This window comes from Alligator sinensis, unplaced genomic scaffold, assembly GCF_000455745.1.
Source record: "Alligator sinensis unplaced genomic scaffold, ASM45574v1 scaffold2086_1, whole genome shotgun sequence".
Lineage (NCBI taxonomy): Eukaryota > Metazoa > Chordata > Crocodylia > Alligatoridae > Alligator > Alligator sinensis.
In genome coordinates, this window is record NW_005844221.1 from 1266 (window position 1) to 11787 (window position 10522).

The 10522-nt window shown below is 52.9% G+C and overlaps 1 pseudogene; it reads right to left on the reverse strand.

Moving 5' to 3' along the window:
* Positions 1–3301: 3301 nt before the first annotated feature.
* On the reverse strand, positions 3302–10255 carry LOC112549062 (annotated as a pseudogene).
* Positions 10256–10522: the final 267 nt, after the last annotated feature.

Here is a 10522-nt window from a genome sequence, read left to right on the forward strand (position 1 = left end):
CAGAGTCCAAAGGGGGGCAGGCGGCTCGGCTGAGTCTGCTCCTCCTTTTGCTGTGCCTCTGCCTGCTGAGGAGGAGGAAAGTGCAGTAGCATCCACACATGAACCCACAACGCAGAAGGGAGCGGGTAGGGTGGTCTGGGATCATTTTGAGCTGGCACATGATCCCACATACGCTATCTGCCTGAACTGCCAAGCCAAAACCAGCCAGGGCAAGGGAACAAAACATACGAGCACCACGGGGATGCTGATGCATCTCCACAAGCACCACCCCCTTGCCCTTGCTCCTCCTCAGCCTGACACCAGTGGGACCATGCCCAAAGGGAGCTCCCCATCTTGCTCCAAAGCCCCCGTCCCCCAAAGCAGAGGCAGGCCACCCTGGAACCGTGGGAGAAAGGTGGACAGAAAGTGAGGTGCGTTGCAAGGGTGAGCGAGGTCACCCAGAGCATTGGGGAGATGCTTGCTGTTGATGGCCAGCCATTCTCCCTAGTTGAGCTGCCAGGGTTCAGGCGGCGGATGGTGCTCGTAGCCCCATCCTACCAAGTGCCTGCATGCACCACGTCCAGCAGGAAGGTGGTCCCTGCTGTGCATGAGGCATGCAGGGAGTACTTGAGGGAGAAGCTGCACAAGGCAGGTCCACAGGCGCCCTTACGCTTCACCTCAGACATCTGGAGCAGCCGGGGTGGAGATCATGCCTACCTCTCCCTCACAGGGCACTGGCGTGACCAGTCAGGCCGCTGGTGGCTTCTTCTTCAAGCCGAGGTGATGAATAAGTCCCACACAACAACAGAGATCATGGGGGCCATGAACCCCTTGGTGCAGCGGTGGCTCACTGGGCAAGGGGAGTTCACTTGTGGGTTCACGGTCACCAACAATGGGGCCAATATGGTCAAGGAAGTCCGTGATGCTTTGTTAGCACCCGTTGTGTGGTACACAAGTTTCACCATGTTACCTTGGGCGTCTTCGAGGGGGACAGTGCTGCCGGCGATGGCTCAAGCACATTTCAAAATGCAGGAAGGTGGCAGGCTACTTCCACTGAAGCATCAAAGTGGGTAAGATGCTGCAGGACAAACAAAGAGAGCTGAACATCCCACAGCACAAGATCACGTAGGATGTGGAGACTCGGTGGAACTCCATATACCTGATTTTCGAGAGGTTGGTGGAGAAACAGAGGGCCATTCATGAGATATGCCTTGCTCAGGGAGATTGGGATCAGCGGCCCCCTGAACAGAGCTGATTGGGGTACCATCTCCCAAGTTTTGGTGGCCCTCAAGCCCTTCCTTGAGGCCATCAAGACTGTCAGCACTGGCGATGCCCCTTAGCCAGGTGATCCCTGTAGTGAGGGAACTTCAGAGCCAAAGGGAGAGCTGCCAGGGAATCAATGTTCCTGGCTGGGGCAAACCACTGTCACCAGATTTGCAGACACTGGTGAGGTGGCTGAAGGAGGGCATCAGGAAATGGCTTGATCCCTTGCGGTCCACTACAGTCCACATGCTGGCTGCTATGTGTCACCCAAAGGTAAAGGGCAGCGTATGCAGCAGCCAGACCCTGAACCAGTGGATGGAGGTGCTGGTGAAGAGAGTCAGGGAGGCAGAACGGAGGAGGTAGGAGGACGTGGAAGAGGGGGATCCACCGTCCCACACCATCCACCTGCCAGTCTCCTCATCCACCACGGGCACTGCTAATGTGGGCCAAGGGCATGGCTTCCATGGTGTGGTCCAGAGCCACCAGACCCCACCATCAGGCAAGTAGTGCTCAGGCCTTGCTGGCTGCCTATCTTACCGAGGACATGGAGGTGCTGCTATGCGACCCCTTGGCCTACTGGGCCAGCCATAGCCAGATGTGGTTGGATCTGGCCACGGTTGCCCACAAGCAGCTGTCCTGTCCACCGAGTAGTGTTCCAAGTGAGAGGGTGTTCAGCATTGCTGGGGATGTTGTGACACCCCACAGCACCTGCTTGGATCCTGCTTTGCTGGAGTAGCTGTTGGTCTTGAAGGTTAACCTCCCAATGCTGGGGTTCCCCAAGCTCCAGGTGCAGACAGACTCAATGCCATCCTCCTCACTCCAGCCATACCTATTTCCTCTTTTCATTTTTTAAATGCCCCACTTTCAGCTGGAGGGGGCACTCACTGCATCACCAGCTAGCAGGGGAAGAACATGTCCCTACTGAGCTCCCGTGCCAGGATGAACTTGGAGGTATGGGCTGGGGCTATGGGGAAGGAGGAAGCCTCAGGTCCTGGGAATGACCGCTAAAACTGCAGCCTGCCAGGGTAGGGAGGACTGGTGGGACTGCTGGCACTGTGGCAGCCCTGTAAAAGCCAGGACTAAGGATCCCGTGGTGAAGGGTGGGTTGGAGATGTTATAAACTCCAGCTAACAGACGCATGCAGATAGTCCTGAATGGGGAAAGCCCAGACCTGTCATGTCTTCAACAAAGAAGCCTCAGGCCTGTCACACTGGAGTTCTGAGGCTCCAGGTGAGCTCAGCTTAGTTACCTGGGCTGCCAGCTTTTGGGCTGAAAAACCCTTTGTCAGGCTGAGGAAGCAGCTGTAGTTGGTGTGTCTGGTGGTCCAGGATGGAAGGAATAGTAAAGAAGCCAGGGGCTGGCCTGGCACGCAGTGCAGGCAAGAAAGCCAGTCAGTGAAAATTGCTTCCATCCAGGACCAGCAGAAACCCCCGTGGCAAGTGGAGTCTCTTCTCCTTACCGAGCAGACTGAGACAGTATGACACCTTGGCATGGTACTCTGTTCTCAGCAACTGTGCGTGATCACACACCTGTGGGAAGCAGGGAAGGGATTCTCCGCAGTCCCATCTGGATGGAGACGTAAGTGTGGAATGGATCTGAAATTCCCACTTTCTATGACTTAATCAGAGTCTTCCTGAGCCCAAGGAGACTGCTGCCACCACAGCAAGAGTCAAGAGCTCAAAGGTCCACACCATAACCAAAAGGGACCTTGATTTCCAAGTCCCTTTAGCAGCACGGCTAGGTCCGCACCATAACCAGATGGGATCTTGATTTCCAAGTCCCTTTAGCAGCACGGCTGCTCTTGGCTGGATTCATGCCATGCGGTTGATCATTCTGGGTCTGACTTGCTAGGACAAGGGGATTTTCATTGACCTCTCCAGCAGTTGAATTGGACCGAGGGGAGCCCAGGAGGCCACCACCTGTTTTCTTCTTCTTGGGCAAGCTGAGAGATGACCACCAGAATGGGGCTTTGCACTTCTATCAGCTGGGTCTATCCGGTTCTTTGGAGTTGGACCTGCTGGGCCTCAGGATGAGCGGTACAAGACTGGCCTTCCCTTACCTGGTTGTGCACGGCGAGGCTGATGTTCTCGAGGTTCCCATCAGGGAGCGGGATCTGAAGATCATAGGCCACCTCCAAGACCTGGCTCAGACTCTGCAACACAAGGTGACCGTCAGAGGCAGGGTCAGCGAGGAGAACCATGGAGCTCTCCTCACACCCACATACCCGCGCAGGCAGGCACGGGCCAGTGCTGCTTTCCCAGGCGGTATCACATCACGGTGACATGAAGTTTGTCAACCCTTCCCTCATACTGCCACAGGAGACAGGGGAGCCTCTGAAAAACTGTATCATGATGCCTCTCATGATGGAAAAGGAGGGCCATCGTGGGTCCCAGCACCTTGACCGCAGCCTGCTGCAGCTGCAGAGAGGGAAGGCAGGACTGAGTCCCTCACACAGACTGTCTGGGAGGTTCCTCTGGATCAGCAAGAGGCAGTTTTTCTCCCTCTCAGTACAGCAGCGCCCTTGGTTCATTGTTTGACCAGCCCTGTCTGCATGTTCCCACCTACAACTTCCAGAAGGGCTGTGGAAAATGGCCCTGGGGCTGTTACATAGATCACACCTTCCCACTGTGCTGATGTGCCCAGGTTCGTGTGCAAAGACAGCAAATTCCTCTTTCCTGCCACTCTCCTGGGCACCAAAAGAGACACACCTGGAAGCACCTGCCCCTATCCCAGTGCTCACTGGCACACATTAGCGCACACAACTGCACGGTGCCTGTGGGCAGAGCAGATTCTCACGCACATGATATCAGCCCCTGAGACTGGGTCTTCCCTGCCAGGACTGCACAGACAGACAAACATAGTGACACGTGACAGACGTGCTACAGATTTAGAAAGACAGCAGCCCACAGCTCTGGGTCCTCGCTGCTCAGCCAGCTGCTGCTCATGAGATTAAAAAAAGGGAGCAGATAGAAATGGTAGTCCCGATTGATGAGGAACGGGATCTCATCCCTGACCTGGAATTTCATGTTGGGAGCGTGAGCAAAGCCTTGCACCAGTGCACAGGGGGAGCAAAGACAAGACATCTGCACAGGAACACTGGAGTGAGGAAGTAGCAGCAGGACACGCAGGCCTGGTGGTCATGACAATGTCCCGGCAGCCCCCGTGCTGCTGGGGGCAGATGGAGAAGTTGGGACAGGTGGAGCAGGCACCAGAGACTACAACTAGGATTCAATCTACTCCATTTGCCCCTGGTCCAAGAGCTTCAGGGCCTTGGTGACGGCTCCTGGGAAATACTCTGCAAGAGCCATAGAGGGCCCAATCCTGCTTGCTGCTCAGAGCTTCCAACCAGCCCGAGGAGGGGATCGTTCTCCACTAGTGGGTGGATGAGGCCCAGGAGGTGCAGCGGAGGCCCCCTGACCAGTGGGGACACTCCAGTGGGGCCCAGGCTCGGTGTTAGCACTGGGACACCTGCAGGAGGGACTCGCACTCATCTCCACGCAGCGCCTGCTTCATCTTGGTCTCCACCAGCCTCAGCACAAAACACAGTTTGCTGAGCGTCCGCACAAGAAAGGGCTCAGACCTCAGTGCTGCAGAAGGGATGGGAGGACACATTGTGCTGTTAGAGACATCCCTGTCCACCTTGATCCCTGACACTCAGGAGTGTGGCTGTGCTGGGCTGCCTGCTGTGGCCTCCCCAGCAAGCCGTGCTGGGTGAGCAGCACAAAGGGGCTTTGAAGCTGTCAGAGAAACCCCACAGTGACCTGTCCAGAAACATCTGGAGGAGATGTGTCTTGAGCAAGGCTGCAACGTCTAACCAGGGTCCATGCAGGAGACACACCATAGGCTCAAGCTGCACTGGACCAAACAAACCAAGCATAGGCTAAGGTTCTGTGAGGAGCAACTGGGCAGAGCTCACTCACCTGGGCCCCATGTCTGTGGAGGCCAGGTGAATGATCCTTCTGACAAGGCTCCTATCCAGGCCCTTTGTGTCCCCCTGCAAGACTTTCTCCAGGTTGGAGTAAACAGTTACTCTTGTCTCCTGGGAACACACCAAGAAAGAGAACAAGAGGGTAGGCTTTCCTTTGGACCGGTGCCAGACCATCCAGGACTATCGTGTTGAACAGCAGCTACCCAGGATCACAGCAGCTCTGATGGGAACTTGATCCCTGGACAGGAACACAACCCAGGGTGTCTTGGGTTGGCCCTTGCATGCAGATGTTGACAGCTGGCACTAGCAAGGGAGGAGTGGCAGGCACTGAGAGGGCATATGAAACAGGAAGGTGGGAGACACCGAAATACGATCACAAATGCAGTCAGTTGCATCCCAGGCACTGTCTCCTCGGTGCACTGGGGAGGTGGCAGTGACAAGACACACGTTTCCTTCAGACAGGGGGACACTTGGGGAGTGATAAGAAGCTGCTGGGTGACCCTGAGTAGCAAACTTAACGGGGTTGCCAAGCAAAATGCTGCCAGAAACCATTGTGTGATTGGGACTGTCGCTGAATGAAGAAAGGAGTGGATATACTTGTGAACTAGGTTCCCCTAACCGAGTGGTGGATGACAGCAAATGAGGTAGGGAAGGAGTGTTGCCCAGGGCCTAGACAGAGACTCAGCACGCTTGGCTGTATGGCCAGTTCTTTTCCTGACATGCTGTGGGACACTGGGCAAGTCACTTCACCTCCAGGGCCACAACACTGAGGCTTTCCAGGCTCACGAGGCTGCTGGGAACCTATATTTCATGTCAGCTCAAAGCTGTGCGATACTTGGAGGAAGACGCTAAAGAGGCTCACGGCATTATCTACAGGGTGAGGGCTTTTCTGAACCTGGCTTATACCACATCTAGCATCGACTGGGGAGGGGGAGATGATGCCATGTGAGCGTGCCCTGATGTCATAGTGACATCACAATAGAACAAGGCATGTTGTATTGTGACCTTGTATTGGGAGAGAAGGAATAGAAAAGACACAGGAGATGGGCAAGGACCAGTTTTAGTTGCCCCGGCCCTGCACAGCCTTGGAAGGAAACAGAGCAGCCGCGTGGTGCAGAGCACCGGCCCGACCTCCTCCCGCTGGAGACGCTCCAGCACAAGGCTCACAGGAGTGGCCAGCTGCTCGGCTGATGCCTGGCCAGACCCTCTCCCTGCAGAGGCATCACCAGTAGAAAAACCTGACATGGAGAAGGGACTTTGCTGATTTCCATGTGAGATATACCACTGGTCTCTTTCTTCACCACCCGCTAGCTGCCCTGCTGGAGCCAAAGCCTGTGGCCTGGCTACAAAGGAAAGGGTTCCTAGCACAGCACCCGCAGGAGAGCTCTCCAGGCCGCCCTCCCGGGCTGAGGCAGCTGGTACTGCCAAAGAGGCACTTTCCTTAGTGCCACTTAGTTCTGCCAAAAAGCCCTTCTTTGTCAGTGGGATGGGGATAATGCTCTGGTGTTGGCCATCAGCAGAAGGGCGTTATCTGTTCTCATCAGTCCCGGGTGCGATGCCCACGGCTGCACCAGCCAGAGGGGCTAGAGTAGACCTGGTCAGGGAGTGGAAGATGAGCCTTCCCCTTTCTCCTATTCCTGCTCTGTTATGCTAGAAGATTTGCTTCAAAAACGGCCCAGCCACTTGAAAGAGGAAGTGAATGACCTTTGTTTTCAGGAAAATAAGGGCAGTCTTTTCTCCTTGACAATTAGTTGGAGAATTGGGATCACACACAAAGATTGCTTAGGGCCAAAGTTGTTGAAAGTTAAGCTGCCCATACACATTCAGGGGATGGGGAGGGGCTGTTTAAATTAGAGTGGCTCCTCAACAGCCACTCAAGTTAAAACAGCTCATCCTCACATGTATTCATTCCCCACATTTTAAAATGGCCATGGGAACACATTAACTAAAGCTTATTCAATGAGCTTTAGTTAAAGCACCCCTATAGCCATTTTAAAATGTGGAGGGTGTGGGAGTTAATACACATGCTGGTGAGGCAATGCTGGAGCATTTTAATTAGAGCACAGGGAAGACCCGATTAATTAGGCCTGCTCCAACGGGTCTTAATCAGAACACGAACCAGAACGCCTATAGGTTGCCCTAGTTCTTAAACGTAGGTAATGTGTATGGAGACACCTCACACCACCCACCTGGCTGCAAGGGGAACAGGGTCAGAAACACCTCGGGGGTGGAAGGAGGCCTTTCCCAGAACAGCTAACACAGTCTCCGAAGATCGGGGGCATGTCAGGGTGGACCCTGCCCTGGTAGCAATCACTCAAGCTACAGTCCAGGCCATCAAGTAACACAGGTTTGCACAACTGAAAATCTGCCTCTTAAAAAGCTGGTTTTCACTGACCTGCCTATTCCTTGCGCTTTCTAGAATGGGTGTGGGACTAGATATTAGGCACGGAGAACACCACGGGGTCTTACCTCTGCCATTTAGGGTCAGGTTGATGTCTTCCATTGGTCAAAAATGACTTAAACAAGCTTTCCTTCTCTCACTCGCTGAGCAGTTCCTATCGCTAAGGTGTCCAGAGCCACTCAAGCCGCCAGGTCCAGCACCCAGGACAGAGGTGAGCCAACCGCTTTTGTGATGTAAGCACCACTATGACATCTAGGTGACCACGTCCTACCTCATAGATGGCTGCTGACCAATGAGGGGCTGTGTATCGTGTAAGCTTTCACATGGCTGCATAAGGCTCCATATATAAGTATCCCCAGAAGAGGCTAAATTTGTTTTAATGTAGACTATCCCAGTCCCTCCGATCACCTTGGAGTTCTTCTGTCTTCTCCAGGAGCGCGGTACCTTCCAACACTGATTTAGTATTTAAACCTGCCCATGATTGAACTCGAAAGCAATAAAAACAGGTAGGGACCAGGAGAAGCTTCCTCTGAATTGCCAGTTTTGTGGCCTCCGTTGGTTTTTCAGAAGATCTTGTTGAAGTCCTTAGATGCTACAAGACTGTGTTGCAACCATCTTGTCCAGACTGATGTTTGGCAGGGTTTATGTTGAATTTACATTGACACTTCATGGTCGAGGTGAGGCCCACCATGATTATGAATGATTAAGTGTCCTTTTTTAGCTTGACTGGTTATAATTTGATCCCAGGTGACAAAGGCGCCTGTTGAACAATCTGTAAGGACAGTGCTTGATTGTAGCCTCGCTTCACTTGGGATCCTGCCCACCAGCTCTCTGAGGCTCCTCAAGTCTGATTTTCTCAAGCCCAATGTTTATATTTTGCTGCGCTTCATCCTTGTCCTCCTTTGGGTCATCAGTCACTTTCTCAGGGTCAAAGTTTCCGGGTATCAGGAGCATCCTGACACAGAAAGCAGGGCAATGGGAGGCTGTCAAAAGGAGAAATTCGAGACATTTCCTATTGCAAGGCATTTTCCAGACATCAACTAGTGAATAGCTCAAGTTGGAGGAAAGGTGACTAAGGGGGCACATGGCAGCAACCTTCAAGTAAGGCTGTGTCACAGGACAGCTAGGCGCTGTGAGTGTATCAGCTGTGAGTCTGCTGGGTTCAGGATTGAGAAGGCGAGTTGGGAGTGAAGTCAAGGCAAATTTACTTATAGCTTAGCATACAACAGTTAACAGAAAGGTTACTGCGACAAACAGATAGTACAGTGATAAAGAGCTAATAGTGAATGATAACAACAGATAGACAGAATGACAAAGAGTTCCCACATGGGGTTGACAACTTATGGGCAGTCCCTCTATGCCAGGTGCATGACAAGTTGTTCCAGCAAAGTCAGGCGTCCCCAGTCAACACTGCCCAAGGGGTCACCGGGAAGGTACCTTGGTCACGATGTGGCCCGCGCTAACACTGGGAGTCTGGGGTCCAGGCTTGGTACAGCGATGGTCCTTCTGTCCTGTCCTTCTAACTGGTCACTTGACACGCGCATTCCTTTATGCCTTACCTTATGCTAATCTGTTGGCTTTAGAGCCACTCACAGTCTTGCCCTAGAGCTGTTACCCTATTGGGTCAAAAGGTGTTAGAAATTATCATGTAAGGTTACCGCTTGAACTCGGTTTCACTCAATAAGCAAATTACACCACATTACTTTGAGGTTTGAAATTAGCATTACCTGCCCAAGCTCAACCCCTTGGTTTCTTATTCCTTGGATTCCTAGGAATGTGCTAATTATGTTAGGTGGTTAGATCTTGTTACGGCTGACCTTTAACAAACCTGTTAGATCAGCTAATCTTGTAGTCTGGGGTTATTTTGGGACCAAGTCAGTCTCAAGATCAGTGCGAACAGTTAGATTCAACACTTTGGTTAAATTGTGACTGACAAATTCCACGTGTGGGTTGCAAACTTGCAAGCTTTGCGTTAGCTAATCTTAACTGCTAAACAATTGCCTGGATGTCTCCAAGAGCATATATTTGTTGATCATGATACTAACCCCTCTGGTTCTGGCTACTACAAGGCTGCCATAAAAAAGAACATTTTTTCTTCCTTGCTGCAGCAGGTCAGATGAGAAGCAATGGCTTTATATTGCAGAAAAGTAGATTTAGAAAGCTGAAGGATGCAGCAGGGTCGAGGCCTGCCCCACCCCTGGCTACTAGGGGAAGCACTCTTTGTATTTGCCATAGTGGACAGGCACCAGTCCAGCTCCCTGGACTCACTCACAGGTGCTCACAGGTTATTAAATACTCCAGGAGACAGTGGTTGCACAGTACACACCGCCTTGTCGTGGGTCCTTTCTTATAAATTTGCAGTCGGGGACACAGAAGCTATCATTGCTGTAATACCTGTTGTTGGGCCTCTGAGTCCCGGTCCGTGTGCAGATTGCTCTTACTGTTGATAAATCTATGTGGATGAAGGTGTTGCAGGGCTTGCTTGCAGGAGTGGTCATCTTCTGTCTCCTCAACCTCGTGTTGCAGCAGGTATTACTGAAGGGCGGGTGTGACAGCTCGCCGATGTGCTGCCTCTGGAATGTGTCGTTTTGTGATTCCCTGCTGTCCACGATCGGCCTGGAAGACATCAGGGTCAGCATGAGGAACATCAGCAGCACGGTGGCAGGGGGCCCCCTGGGACACATGGCTTCCTCAGAGCCACTCGAGTTACCTGCAGTTGTGGAAGGGGCAGGGGACATGGGTGGAGATGGTTATAAGGAGTACGGATTAACCACCCACCCACCTCTGTTATGCACCCAAAACCCATCCTGCTCCCATCACCTCCCCCGCCCTATCCTCCCCTACTCTCCTGCCCATCACCTGCTCCCTCCCACCAATGTCCTAAAGCCCCTTCCTCTCCCAGCAGCCATTAGAGCTGGATAGAGATCCTCAGCACCTAGAAAAAGGAGAAT